The sequence below is a fragment of the Narcine bancroftii genome, chromosome 1 (genome assembly GCF_036971445.1).
Source record: "Narcine bancroftii isolate sNarBan1 chromosome 1, sNarBan1.hap1, whole genome shotgun sequence".
Classification (NCBI taxonomy): Eukaryota; Metazoa; Chordata; class Chondrichthyes; order Torpediniformes; family Narcinidae; genus Narcine; species Narcine bancroftii.
Genome location: NC_091469.1, coordinates 58,012,692 through 58,026,307, shown reverse-complemented (window position 1 = coordinate 58,026,307; position 13,616 = coordinate 58,012,692).

Sequence of the window (13,616 nt, the reverse complement as noted above, 5' to 3'; positions counted from 1 at the left end):
ATCTTTGTTGAAGAACCAAGTCATTCCCCCTCTTCTGCTCTTTCTCTCTTCTAGAAAGTGAAAGTGCTCGCACTGCCCTGTAAGTTATAAGATTTGTTCCAAACAGTAAAGAAAGAATGCTGATATATTTTCAGGGTTGTATGTTGTTTGCATATGGTATCTATATGCAGATTGTAGGTCAGAAGGTATCACAGTTTGAGGAAGGGCTTGAACTGAGAAGATTTAGGTGTAAGAGTTTTGGCCTTTTTCTTGACTGTGCACTCAGCTTCCACAAAATTGCCAGGACCATCACTTTGAAAGGAGCTCAGACATGTTGTCAATCTTGACACCTCCAATTAATCTCTGCTGTGTGCTTGGCTCTGTGCTGCTTTCCCTTGCCTGAAATAGGAACATATTGCAGTGATGCATGGAAGCAAAGCTTGCAAAAGTTAGCAAGTGTATGGTGACATAGTAAAGACTAACTATTGTGAATGAATCCTGATTTTTAATAATAGTATGGATGAATAATACAAATTCTTCTCCAACATCTCTGCTTTTATATCCTATATCTGACTAATGAAGGCAAATCTCTTGTTTGCCTTATTTGCACCTCATCTACCAATAATGCCATCTTCTGGCCTTCCTTAACTTGAACCTTGAGGTATTTCTGTTCTGCTATACTCCCTCACTCTCTACCATTCATGGTTTCTGTCCTACTGTTATTAGTCCTTCCCAAAAACAATTACCTAGATTAATTTCTATCTGCAATCGCTTTGCTATATAACCAATTGCATCAACATTGAAATGCATCTTAAAACAATCTTTTTCACATTATATCACCAATTTTTATGCCATCTATGATCTTACCTCCTACATTCAGATCTAAACCCTTTTAATATGTAGCAAACAGTAAGGTCCCTGCATCAATCCTGGTGGCATTTCATTGATCTCCAACTTCTAATCACAAAAACAAATTTCCACCTCTCCAAATCCAATGTTCCCATGGGCTCTCACCTTTCAGACTATGCTGTCTAGTTATAGCATCTAGAGATAGCCAGATACAGTTTTGGTCACCCATTGAGATACAAATCAATGGACAGAGACGTTAGTGATGCTTGGATACTGCATCATTGAAATGACCATGCACCTAAAAGTTAATGTTTTATGCATTGCAACATGGGTGGGTTAATGGCAGATCACAATTCGTGCACTTTTAAGGACATCAAGTTTAACCTTCAATGCTCCTTTTGCAAACAAAATAATCACTTTTCCCTTTCAAATGTACCTATATATGCACACATACGGTTGACATTAAATTTTCCAGGATAACTGATTTTCAAAAAATGGCGTGATTGAAGAATACACAAAGGGCCCACTTCAGTGAATGGAACAATAAACACAAACATTTTTCAAAGGTAATTCAATGACAACTATTTACCCAGCAGACCTTTGTCATGGACAGGAAAACTGTGAGACTCATAGGGTGAGAGAAAAAAAGATTGCTGGTGACTTCCAACTCTGCTCATCTATTTACTCAATTACTGCAGAAAATAGAATGGAAGTCTGTGCCTGAGTGACATTAAAGTAACCTTAGACAAGAAGGTAAAGAAGAAAAATTGTTTTTTTTTTGTAGTTAGAAGCCTGATTGCATTACGCTAGAACTATGCTAAGTACCATCAATAATTCTTTCTGTCAGAGGAAGGAGATTTTTTGGATTCTATATTAGGTTTTCTAATTTAGGCAGGTCCTCTTAAAATAATCTGATACATGATCATTTGGAAAGAAAAAAAACGAAATCACCTTTCAAAATTTCACTCCAGTTGAGGCAAAATGAAGTGTATCCTTCATGAGCTGGAGGAAGATGTAGGGAAGAAGATGACAAGGATTGCTCACAGCCAGGAGGTGAAACAGCACTATTGTGTGGATGCCTTTGATGTTGTCTGAAGGGCACACTGAAGCTCTTCACAGGAACAGGGGTCGATCTGGTAAAGAAAGCAACATTGTGCGGTTTGTGGCCATTCTCATCTCGGATGTTACATTGAGACCACACAGTTTATTTTAGGTGGGTTGCAGACCGACAGGGAACACATATATCAGAATCAGAATCAGAATTTTATTGTCATAAACAAGTCAAAAAATTCTTTGTTTTGCAGCTACATCCCAGTGCAAACATTCATATAAGCCACCTTACAATAAATAAATAAAAATAGTGCACGAAAAATCAAAGTAAGGCAGTGTCTTTGTTCATTGATCTTTCAGGAATCTGATGGCAGTGGGGAACAAGCTGTCTTTGTGTCGCTGAGTACTCATCTTTAGCATCCTGTACCTTTTTCACAATGGTAGTAGAATGAAAAGAGCATGGGTGGGGGGGGGGGGGTCCTTAAGGATAGTGACTGCTTTCTTAAGACACCTCCTCTTGTAGATGACCTCAATGGAGTGAAGCTTGGTGCCAGTGATGTCGCAGCACAAGTTACCCCCTGGAGTTTTTTCTTGTCCTGAGCATTTGGCACCTCTGCACAAGACAGTGATGCAACCACTTAGAATTCTCTCCACAGTATACCCGTAGAAGTTTTCAAAAGTCTTCGGTGACATACAGAATTTTATCAAACACTCCACAAAGTATAGCTCCTGGTGAGCCTTCTTCATGATTGCATCAATATGGAGGCTCCAGGACAGATCCTAGGAGATGGTGACAACCAGGAATTTGAAGTTCTTGACCCTGTCCACTACTGAACCCTCAATAAGGACAGGATTGTGTTTTCCTGACTTCTTCCTGAAGTCCACTCTCATCTCCTTGGTTTTGCTAACATTGAGTGCAAGGTTGTTGGTGTGACACCACTCAACGAACTGATCTATTTCCCTCCAGTACACTTTCTCATTCCTGTTTGTGATTCTGAAAACAAGTGTGGTGTCATCAGCAAATTTGTAGACAGGATTGGAATTGTGCCTGGCCACACACTCATGGGTGTATGGTGAGTAGAGCCGTGGGCTAAGCGCACATCTTTGAGGTACATCTGTGTTAATAGTCAGTAAGGATGAGACATTGTTTTCAACTGTGGTCTTCTGATGAGAAAGTCAAGGATCGAGTTGTAAAGGGGTTTGTGGATGCCCAGGGTTTGGAGCTTGTTGACCATTACTGAGGGAATAATGGTGTTGAAGGCTGAGCTGGAGTCTATGAGCAGCTGTATGTATGAGTTGCTGTATTTGAGGTGATCCAGAGCTGAGTGGAGAGCCAATATTATTGCATCTGCTGTGGAGCGATTGTGATGATAGGCTAATTGCTGTGGGTGCAGAACTTTGCTTAGCTATGTGTTAATTCTGGCCATGACCAGCCTCTCAAAGCATTTCATCACAGCACACAGACAAAGCCAAACTATTCATCAGATAACATGCACAGAGAAAGGAAGTAGAGTGAACATTGCTGTTCAGTAATATTACTTCAGAGGAATTCAATTACCAGCAAATGGCACAAAATGTTGCATTTTAAAATTAAACCTTAAAGCAGATGCATCCATTTCCAATAATTAGTCTGAAGAGCTTAATTTATTTAGATTTTTCATCAGGGGTTCTGCATGAAGAATTCGGAGTACTTCAGACAAAAAGGAATGATAGGACTGGCTAGGGGAACATGAAGTTTGAAAACATTGGCCAGATGAATTGCTGAAAGGAAATGGCCTGAGATACTGCACACAATTTAAAACAAAATAGCATCACAAATGGAAGGTAGGCTATGCATTTCTCCTACACCATGTATGCTTCACCATTCAATTAAACCATGGCTGATCTTTGACCTCAGTACCACTTTCCTGCAACTAGCCTTATATTCTTTGATTCGATTACTATCCAAACATTTATTGATCTGTTCCTTGAATACAATCACTTCCTCAGCTCTGTTATATGAAGAATTCTGAAGATTCATTATTCTCTAGGCAAACCTTTTTTTTCATCTATCTTTCCTGAACAGTACCTTCCTTATTTTGGGAAGATGACACCTGGTCATAGGTATGCCAACCTGGGGAAATATTATCTGCATTTATCCTGCCAACCTCAGTAAGGCATTTGGACCTTACACTGAGATAATCTCTCATTCTTCTAAACTCTAGAGAGTATAGGCCCAATGTGTTTAACCCAGTGGTTCTCAACCTTTTTCTTTCCAGTCGCATACCACTTTAAGTATCCTAATGCCATAGGTGCTCTGTGATTAGTAAGGGATTGCTTAAAATGGTATGTGGGTGGAAAGAAACATTTTGAAAACCACTGTTTTAATCGTACCTAATTGACTTGTTATGTGCACGGTTTCATAACTCCAAAGGAAATGGGCCAATGACAATTTTCCTCAAGCAAAATATTTCAAAATATTTAACAATTGGGTCTTATGCAGTGGTTCTCAACCTTCCCTTCCCACTCACATACCATCTTAAGCAATCCCCTACTAATCACAGAGCACTTATAGCATAGGGTATGTGAGTAGAAAGAAAAAGGTTGAGAATCACTGGTTTAACCTCTACTACTTCCATCCCAGGAATCAGTCTGGTGAACCTTTGTTACAATCGTCCATTCACAAGTATATCATCCTTGATGAAAGGAGGTCTGTAACACAATATTCCAGGTATAGTATCACCTGGACTCTATATGAGTGTGGAGTTTGGACATTTTCTTTGTTACTTTGTGGCTATTCCCAGGTGCTCAGCTTTCCTCCCGTAATCCTAAGGTATCAAGATAAGTTGGTTATTTGGCTACTATGAATTACCTCTTGTCTGTAGGTGAGGAGAACACCTTGGGGGAAGTTGATAGTAACCTGGGGAATCGGATATAGGAAAATAAGCAAACTAATGGGATTACTCTAAGAGCTAGCACATAGCTAATGGGTTGAAATCACCTTCTTCAATTTAAAAAAAGAAGTATGAAATATAATAATATGAAGAATGATAGAGATTTTGTAACATTAATTTTTAACTTGTTTTTAGATAGGAAACATTCACAACTCAGTACTAGGCAAAAATGTTCCACAGCCAACTAACTACTTTTAAACTTTCATGTCTTCTCTTCTCTTTGGCTTGGCTTTGTGGATGAAGATTTATGGAGGGGTATGTCCACATCTGCTGCAGGCTCATTGGTGACTGACAAGTCCGATGCGGGACAGGCAGGCACGGTTGCAGCGGTTGCAAGGGAAAATTGGTTGGTTGGGGTTGGGTGTTTGGTTTTTCCTCCTTTGTCTTTTGTCAGTGAGGTGGGCTCTGCGGTCTTCTTCAAAGGAGGTTGCTGCCCGCCGAACTGTGAGGGGCCAAGATGCACGGTTGGAGGCGATATCAGCTCACTGGTGGTGGTCAATGTGGCAGGCACCAAGCGATTTCTTTAAGCAGTCCTTGTACCGCTTCTTTGGTGCACCTCTGTCTCGGTGGCCAGTGGAGAGCTTGCCATAGAACACGATCTTAGGAAGGCGATGGTCCTCCATTTTGGAGACGTGACCCACCCAGCGCAGTTGGGTCTTCAGCAGCATGGATTCGATGCTTGCGGACTCTACCAGCTCGAGTACTTTGATGTTGGTGATGAAGTCATTCCAATTAATGTTGAGGATGGAGCGGAGACAGCACTGATGGAAGCGTTCTAGGAGCCATAGGTGATGCCGGTAGAGAACCCATGATTCGGAGCCAAACAGGAGCGTGGGTAAGACAACGGCTCTATACATGCTGATCTTTGTGTGTTTCTTCAGGTGGTTGTTTTTCCAGACTCTTTCATGTATTATGTAGAAAAACATGACAGTCAATTTGCATATAAATACATTCAAATATGTTTTAAGGTATGGTTTTTAAGCAATGGTTGCAATTTTTATTGCTTTAGTAGTTGATCTCCTGTTTTCTTTGTATTCATGTTATGGGAACTGTACAGCATGTCAAAGCCACGTATTTATTGTGTGTTCATAATTGCTCTCATCTTTCTAGATAGAAAAGAACACATGGTTTGGAGACTCTAAGAAGATGAACTGGTGAAATATAGTGAAGATATTTTGTATGGTACACACTACTATTATGATATACAAAGAAAGCCACAAGAACGGCAGATGCTGGAATCTATGAGCAAATGCTGAGAAGCTGGATGGATTCAGCAGGTCAGGCAGCGTCTATGGCGAGAAATCATCAGTCAAAGTTTCAGGTCAAGGCCATCAATTAATCATTTCTCTCCATGAATGCTGAGTTCCTCCATGTTCTCATTGCTTGTATCATGATACATTACTGGTGGAGAGAGTGAACATTTGGGATGGTGAACTTGATACTAATCACCAAAACACACAACACTGGAGAAACTCTGCAGGTCAAACCGTGTCCTTTATATAACAAAGGTAAAAATGCACAACCAATGTTTTGGACTTCAGCCCTTCATTAAGTTTTGAAGAAATGTCAGCAGGCGTCCGAGCAAAAGGTGTGGTTGCAAAGGCAGGAGGTGATAGGTAGAGAACGGAATGAGGGAGGAATGGCTAGGTGAAGGGAGGAGGAAGTGTTGCTTCACTTGAAAGGCTTGTTTGAAGCCCCGGACCCTGGTGAGGGGGGAGGTGTGGGTGCAAGTGTTGCACCTCCTGCTGCCACAGTGGAAGATGCCAGGGTGGAAATTGATGGGGAGGGATGAGTGCATGAAGGAGTGATTTTTGCAGGTGGTCTTGGTGGGATAGGCTTTTTACTAATCGCAAAGGCTGCCCTGTCAACTTTCTTGAGACTTGTTGGAACTGCATACCCAATGCACACCTGATAGTTAGTGGAGTTGCCAATAAATTATTATCCATTGGATAGCCAGCTTCTGATCTATTCTTGCATCTCAGTGTCTTGAAATGAAAGAATATAACTTAATTAATTAGATTAGCAGCCTTTTACTCATACATTAACAGCAGTGAAAAGGGAATTGATATGACTTTTGGTGATATATCAAAGTGTTTCTTTTTAAAACCATTAAACTGTTCAGAAAATAAAATATAAAAGAATTAACAATGATAGTTTGTGGAAACAATGAGAAGCTGGAGGGAGTAGATCTTTATTGATAAATGGTCCAAACTGAAACATTGACTGACCATTTCTATCTGTGGATGCTGCCTGACCCACTGAGCCTCTCCACTTTCATTTGCTCAAGGTTCCAGAATCTGTATTTTTTGAGCTTCTCATATGATATTTTGATGGCTGAATAGTCATATTCAATTCACAAACATTTAACATGCAATTAGCTCTCATATACTGTATATGCAGGAACGTGCTCAAGAACTCATTAGTAGTACAGTTCACTGATCACCATTTCAGAATGATTGCACAAATCACCAAGTTGCCAATTACTTTGGTAAAATTGAGTCAAAGGTGTGCAAGGATATGAGGAAGTTCAGAAGTTTTGATTGTTAGAAGAAGGAAATGTGCAAAATAAGTCACTCAAAGGAGAGAATCAGAGCCATGGAGAGATGCAGTATGAAAACAGGCCCTCGGACCCACCAAAACCTTGGCAACCATCAACCACCCATTACACTAATTCTACATTAATCCCATTTTCTCATAAACTCCCCCAGAATTAAGCATTCAACTACACACTTGGGTGAATTTTACATTGGTCAATTATCCTACTAATTTACCAAATAAAGAAGAGAATTACTTAGGAGAAGAAAGTTCAGCATAATTTACAGCAAGTATACAACACTAGTCTCTTACTATTTACCTGCACAGAATATTTTTCATTGGAATTTTACCTTTGGCTCTAATCTCACTTGAAAAATATAAGTACTAAAGCTAAAAGTCCCATTAACACTATTTTGAAAAAGATGGCAGGAGTTATCCTTTGTATCCTGATGGTGATGTATCCCCCCAAATAACATGGGAATCTGCTCATTATTACAATACTGTATGATGGACCATGCTGTATGGACATTGGTTGCTGTGTTTCCCACAGTGTAACAGGTTAACAATTCAATAGTACTTCATGATTTATCAAGAACTTTGGAGCATCCTGAATGGAATGTGAAAGGTGCTAGATAGCAGAAAGTCTTCCTTTCTCCCTAATGCTTGAGCTAGACAGAGACTATCCCAGTTGACTTATTGTGTACTGCTGAATCTTTCATTCAGATTTAATGCATTGTACATAAGAGCAGGAACCAAAGATGCATTATCCCTTGCCAGCCTGTTTTGTCATTGTTGTGAGATAAGCTGTAAATGAAACATAGCAGTAATGGCTATAAGTTTTATTAAATGTATCTCATTTTTGGTTTTATCTTAAATTCTTTATTCCTTTCATTTTACCTATTTTAATATTCCTTATTACATATGAATGGAAAATGAAAGTTAAAGGAAGCTAGTCCATGGAAAGCTATTTGAAATGCAGAACATTATTCCCAAGTAGAAATCATTATACTATCTATCAGTATATTGTGATATGAGTTTAGTTAAGAAAAATAAATCAGTAGTTCTATATAGAAACCAAGAGAGAATATGATACTTTTGAAAGCCATCCAAAAGAAAATCTGATTTGAATATAGTGTAGTGTTAGAGTTAGTGCAGAGTTACATGGAACAGTGACAAATGAGATGTAATAGGGAAAAGTACAATTTCCCTTCATCAGGGCAGTACAATTTATATAGCCATGAAGGACAGCTGTTACAAATGTTTCTGTTCTTAACAGCTGTTCTGCTTTTGAAGTGATAAAACTCACATTTCTGTGGATCTGTTGTGCTGAATGGCTGGCTGGAAGAGTTTGCAAAGATCCTGTTGTAGCTGCTCTGCAGCCAGGAAGGGAGTGAAGATAAGTTAGAGGCTTTGTTAACTTTTAATTTCCATAATCCACCATCTCTTCACTGACAGACCTTCAGCAATTTTGCCTATGTTTCAGCTGAAGTTAATAAGCAATCGATTTCCTAAAATATTTTGCATGGAGCTTACTTCTGCATTCCCATTAAACAAAAACCTGCCATTAACTTCATGAAGCTTTATAGTTCAAGAATCCTCTTTAGAAATTATTAGAAATGCATTTTTGAGAAGGGCCTAGAATTTGCATTTCAGCTTTATTGGCAATATTGTATTTGTGAAGTTTTGGTTAAGCTATTGCCTTAAAGTTCTGAATTGCTGTCTCTGTAGAGGATTAGAATAGGTCTGTGATGGGACCTCATAATGTTTTTATCTTTTATAACACTGGGGATACCAGAAGAACCACTAGATTTTCTAAAAGTCTACTTCAGTAGTTCTCAACCTTTTTCTTTCCACTCACATCCCACTTTAAGTAATCCCTATGCCATCGATGTTCTGTGATTGCTTAAAGTGGGATGTGAGTGGGAAGGGAAAGGCTGAGAATCACTGCTCTAGATCCAATTGTTACTGAAATATTTTGCTTGAGAAAAATTGTTATTGGCCCATTTCCTTTGGAGTTAGGAATCTGTGCATATAACGAGTCAATTAAGTGGTTTTCAAACTTTTTCTTTCCACCCATATACCACCTTAAGCAATCCCTGACTAATCACAGAACACTTATGGCATAGGAACCACTTAAAGTGGGTTGTGAGTGGAAAGAAAAAGGCTGAGAACCACTGACACTTTTTAAAATGAGATGCAAAATATTCTTCCAATAGTGGTTCTGTTCACTGTCCCTTTGAGAGAATGTAGGAAAGGGAATGCTGTTGCAGCAAAATGAAATTCAGTGATTTACAGATGAACTGAGAGTAAATATTGAATTGGGGATTACTTTTGAGCATCAGAGGGAAAAATGATTCATAGTTCTGACTCCTGGTTAGTTTCTATTCTTCCTTTTTGTTGAAGAATTCTGGGATCAAAGTCAGAATGGATAAAACTGTTTGTCAACAAAATCCTGGATTTTTCCATCATTTAAGCTCATTTAGGTTGGCAGCTATGTCAGAGTGAGGTGGAGGGGCGGGGTGGGAGCTGTGTCAGAGCCGGGTGGGGGGTGGTGGCCAGTTCAGAGTGGTGGGGGGTGGCAGCAGTATCGGAGCGGGGTTGGGGGCTGTGGTCATGTCGGGGGGAGGGGGAGGTGGTGGCAGCGATGTGGGAACAGAGGGGGGCAGCAGCGTTGGAGCAGAGGGGTGTGGCAGTGGCATAGGTGTGGTGTGCTTGGTGGTGGTGTAGGATTGAAGGGGGGTGGCAGCAGCATCAGAGTGGAGGGTGGGGGTGGTGGTGACATCAGAGTGGAGGGGGTGTTGCAGCTGTGTCAGAGTGGAGTGGGGGTTGGTGGAGGCACTGTAAAGATAAATTTAGATCACAGGCCGAAAATCCAGTCCATGGCCTTTGTGCCCGCGGATAAATTTGGATCGCAGCCACCCCTCATTCACTGATTTAGGAGATGGTGGAAGGAAATAGATTTGGGAGGATGTTTAAGTATTTCCATTCCGAAACTATGGTAAATGTGCCTCTAGTTTCTGACCTGGGGAAATTAGGTAGCTATTTAATTGCCTTGCTGAATGTAATTGGCACTGTTAGTTCAACTGATCATCCTACCTCTGCTGTTGTTGACCAAAGGAGTTTGTCAGAGATTTGGGAAGGAGAGTTGTACATCATGGGGCTGCAGTTGGTCTGGAGAATTATAAAGTTATTTGTTTGCAAATTTTATATTTTTAATGGAAAACACTGCTAAAGTACTTTTCACCAAAGAGAATTCTCAGGTACCATTTCAGGTGAAACTGAACTCAATCCAACCTTCTCTGAGTCAGCCCAGTAGATAAGAGGCAGACCAAAAAATTTGCATCTGAGATCTTGTGTTCTCTGCCCTTCTAACGGCATCCGCCTATGTTCTGGCTCTGGTATGTGCTAATCCAATAGAGAACTTTAATCCTGCTGTCCTGAGGAAGCTGGTTTCCTCTTGGTGATGGAGATATCCAGATGTCCATGAAAACATCAGTGGTCATGATGAGGGTCAGCCTTCAATGGAAGTCCTGGGTCATCACCTGTGTGGGATAAGCCAATTCTGCTTTCTACTTCCATGAAGTATAACCACTCTGATGTGGCTGGGGATCTGAAACAGCTGATTCAGTGCCTTCAGAAGAAGGGAAATGCCTGAAAATCACTCTTTGTTTTTGACAGCACAAGACTGAAAATAAAGTGAAAATTCTTCAGATTTAATTTACTCAGTTTTTAGGTAAAATATCTTCTTCTTTGGCTTGGCTTCGCGGACGAAGATTTATGGAGGGGTAAATGTCCACGTCAGCTGCAGGCTCGTTTGTGGCTGACAAGACCGATGTAGGACAGGCAGACACGGTTGCAGCGGTTGCAGGGGAAAATTGGTTGGTTGGGGTTGGGTGTTTGGATTTTCCTCCTTTGTCTTTTGTCAGTGAGGTGGGCTCTGCAGTCTTCTTCAAAGGAGGTTGCTGCTCGCCGAACTGTGAGGCGCCAAGATGCACGGTTGGAGGCGATATCAGCCCACTGGCGGTGGTCAATGTGGCAGGCACCAAGAGATTTCTTTAAGCAGTCCTTGTACCTCTTCTTTGGTGCACCTCTGTCTCGGTGGCCAGTGGAGAGCTCGCCATATAACACGATCTTGGGAAGGCGATGGTCCTCCATTCTGGAGATGTGACCCACCCAGCGCAGTTGGGTCTTCAGCAGCATGGATTCGATGCTTGCGGACTCTACCAGCTCAAGTACTTTGATGTTGGTGATGAAGTCATTCCAATGAATGTTGAGGATGGAGCGGAGACAGTGCTGATGGAAGCGTTCTAGGAGCCGTAGGTGATGCCGGTAGAGGACCCATGATTCGGAGTCAAACAGGAGCGTGGGTATGATAATGGCTCTGTAAATGCTGATCTTTGTGTGTTTCTTCAGGTGGTTGTTTTTCCAGACTCTTTTGTGTAGTCTTCCAAAGGTGCTATTTGCCTTGGCGAGTCTGTTGTCTATCTCTTTGTCGATCCTTGCATCAGATGAAATGGTGCAGCCGAGGTAGGTAAACTGGTTGACCGTTTTGAGATCTGTGTGCCCGATGGAGATGTGGGGGGACTGGTGGTCATGGTGGGGAGCTGGCTGATGGAGGACCTCAGTTTTCTTTAGGCTGACTTCCAGGCGAAACATTTTGGCAGTTTCCGCAAAACAGGATGTCATGCGCTGGAGAGCTGGCTCTGAATGGGCAACTAAAGCAGCATCGTCTGCAAAGAGTAGTTCACGAACAAGTTGCTCTTGTGTCTTGGTGTGAGCTTGCAGGTGCTTTAGATTGAAGAGACTGCCATCCGTGCGGTACCGGATGTAAACAGCGTCTTCATTGTTGAGTTCTTTCATGGCTTGTTTCAGCATCATGCTGAAGAAGATAGTAAAGAGGGTTGGTGCGAGGACGCAGCCTTGCTTCACGCCGTTGTCAATGGAGAAGGGTTCGGAGAGCTCATTGCTGTATCTGACCTGACCTTGTTGGTTTTCGTGTAGTTGGATAACCATGTTGAGGAACTTGGGGGGGGGGGGGGCATCCGAGGCACTAATCCCTCATAAATAGCTGCTATTTATGACTGTCAACTTCTCTTCATTGAAATTATAACCTTAACAAAATATCTTATTATGGAAGTGTACCAGAATAATTAACCACCTATTTTTGACTAAGTGAGAATTCTTTAAAGTTTCCCATGGCTCCCATAATCTGCATGAGAGCCATGACTTTCTATTAACATATTTACTAAATTGGTACAACTGAGAAATATACCAAAGGGATTTAAAATCCATCACTATGCTTGTTACCCAGGCCAGGATTACACCTTAATGCTCTAGTCAAGCAGAAATTTCTGATAGATTCTCTTAAGGAGACAGAATTTGTTCATCTGATACTGCCAACTTCAGACTTCTAAATTCTCATATTTCCAATGACACTCTGCACTATTTATTAATGTTAAGAAACATAACCTCTATGTATACATGCCACAGCTCATTAAAAATGTGCTTATAATCCATTTAAATGTTTTCATGAAAACATCAAAGATCTGATTTTGCCATGTTCTTAAAGAGAGATTGCCAAACTGTCAACAAAGGCTGTACTTTATGACAACCTAATTTCTTTAAAATTCTTATTATATGGATGTCATGCAATAATATTTTGTTGCTCATTCCAGGACAACAATATATGCTTACATTTATGTAGTGCCATTATTGCAGTACAATGTGTTGACTTGTGCAGTAATTGGTGAGCAGCATGGTCTACTAATGGACCACCTCAATGGTTTAGACAGCTCTTGTTATGAGAATTGGGGGAAAACTATTCAAATTAAAATTATTAAAATAAGTTTAAGAACTATGAATATATTTGAAGGCTCTTGTCGCTTCAGATGGAAGGAGAAATTGAAATAAAGAAAAGTAAACACAATTTAACTTTTCAAATGAAGATTGGTGATGACATTCAAATGATCGAGGCTGCATCAGTTGTATCAACTAGTTGGGATACAAGAAAGAGAAGCAACTCTAGACCTTGGCTCAGCTCTGGACTCTACAGACCTTTCAGAGTGTTGCAACCCAATATTTCAAATTTTCCAACATAAATTAAGTCTCATATCTCTCATAAATCAAGTCAACGTAGATCGATCATTTAAAAAATTGATCAAAGAAATGAAAGATGATAGAATTTGATGCCTTGGTGGCAGCTTGTTAGTCTACCCGCAGCTATCTTCAAAACTAAATCAGCCGCAGATGACTAAGTGTGACTAAAATACA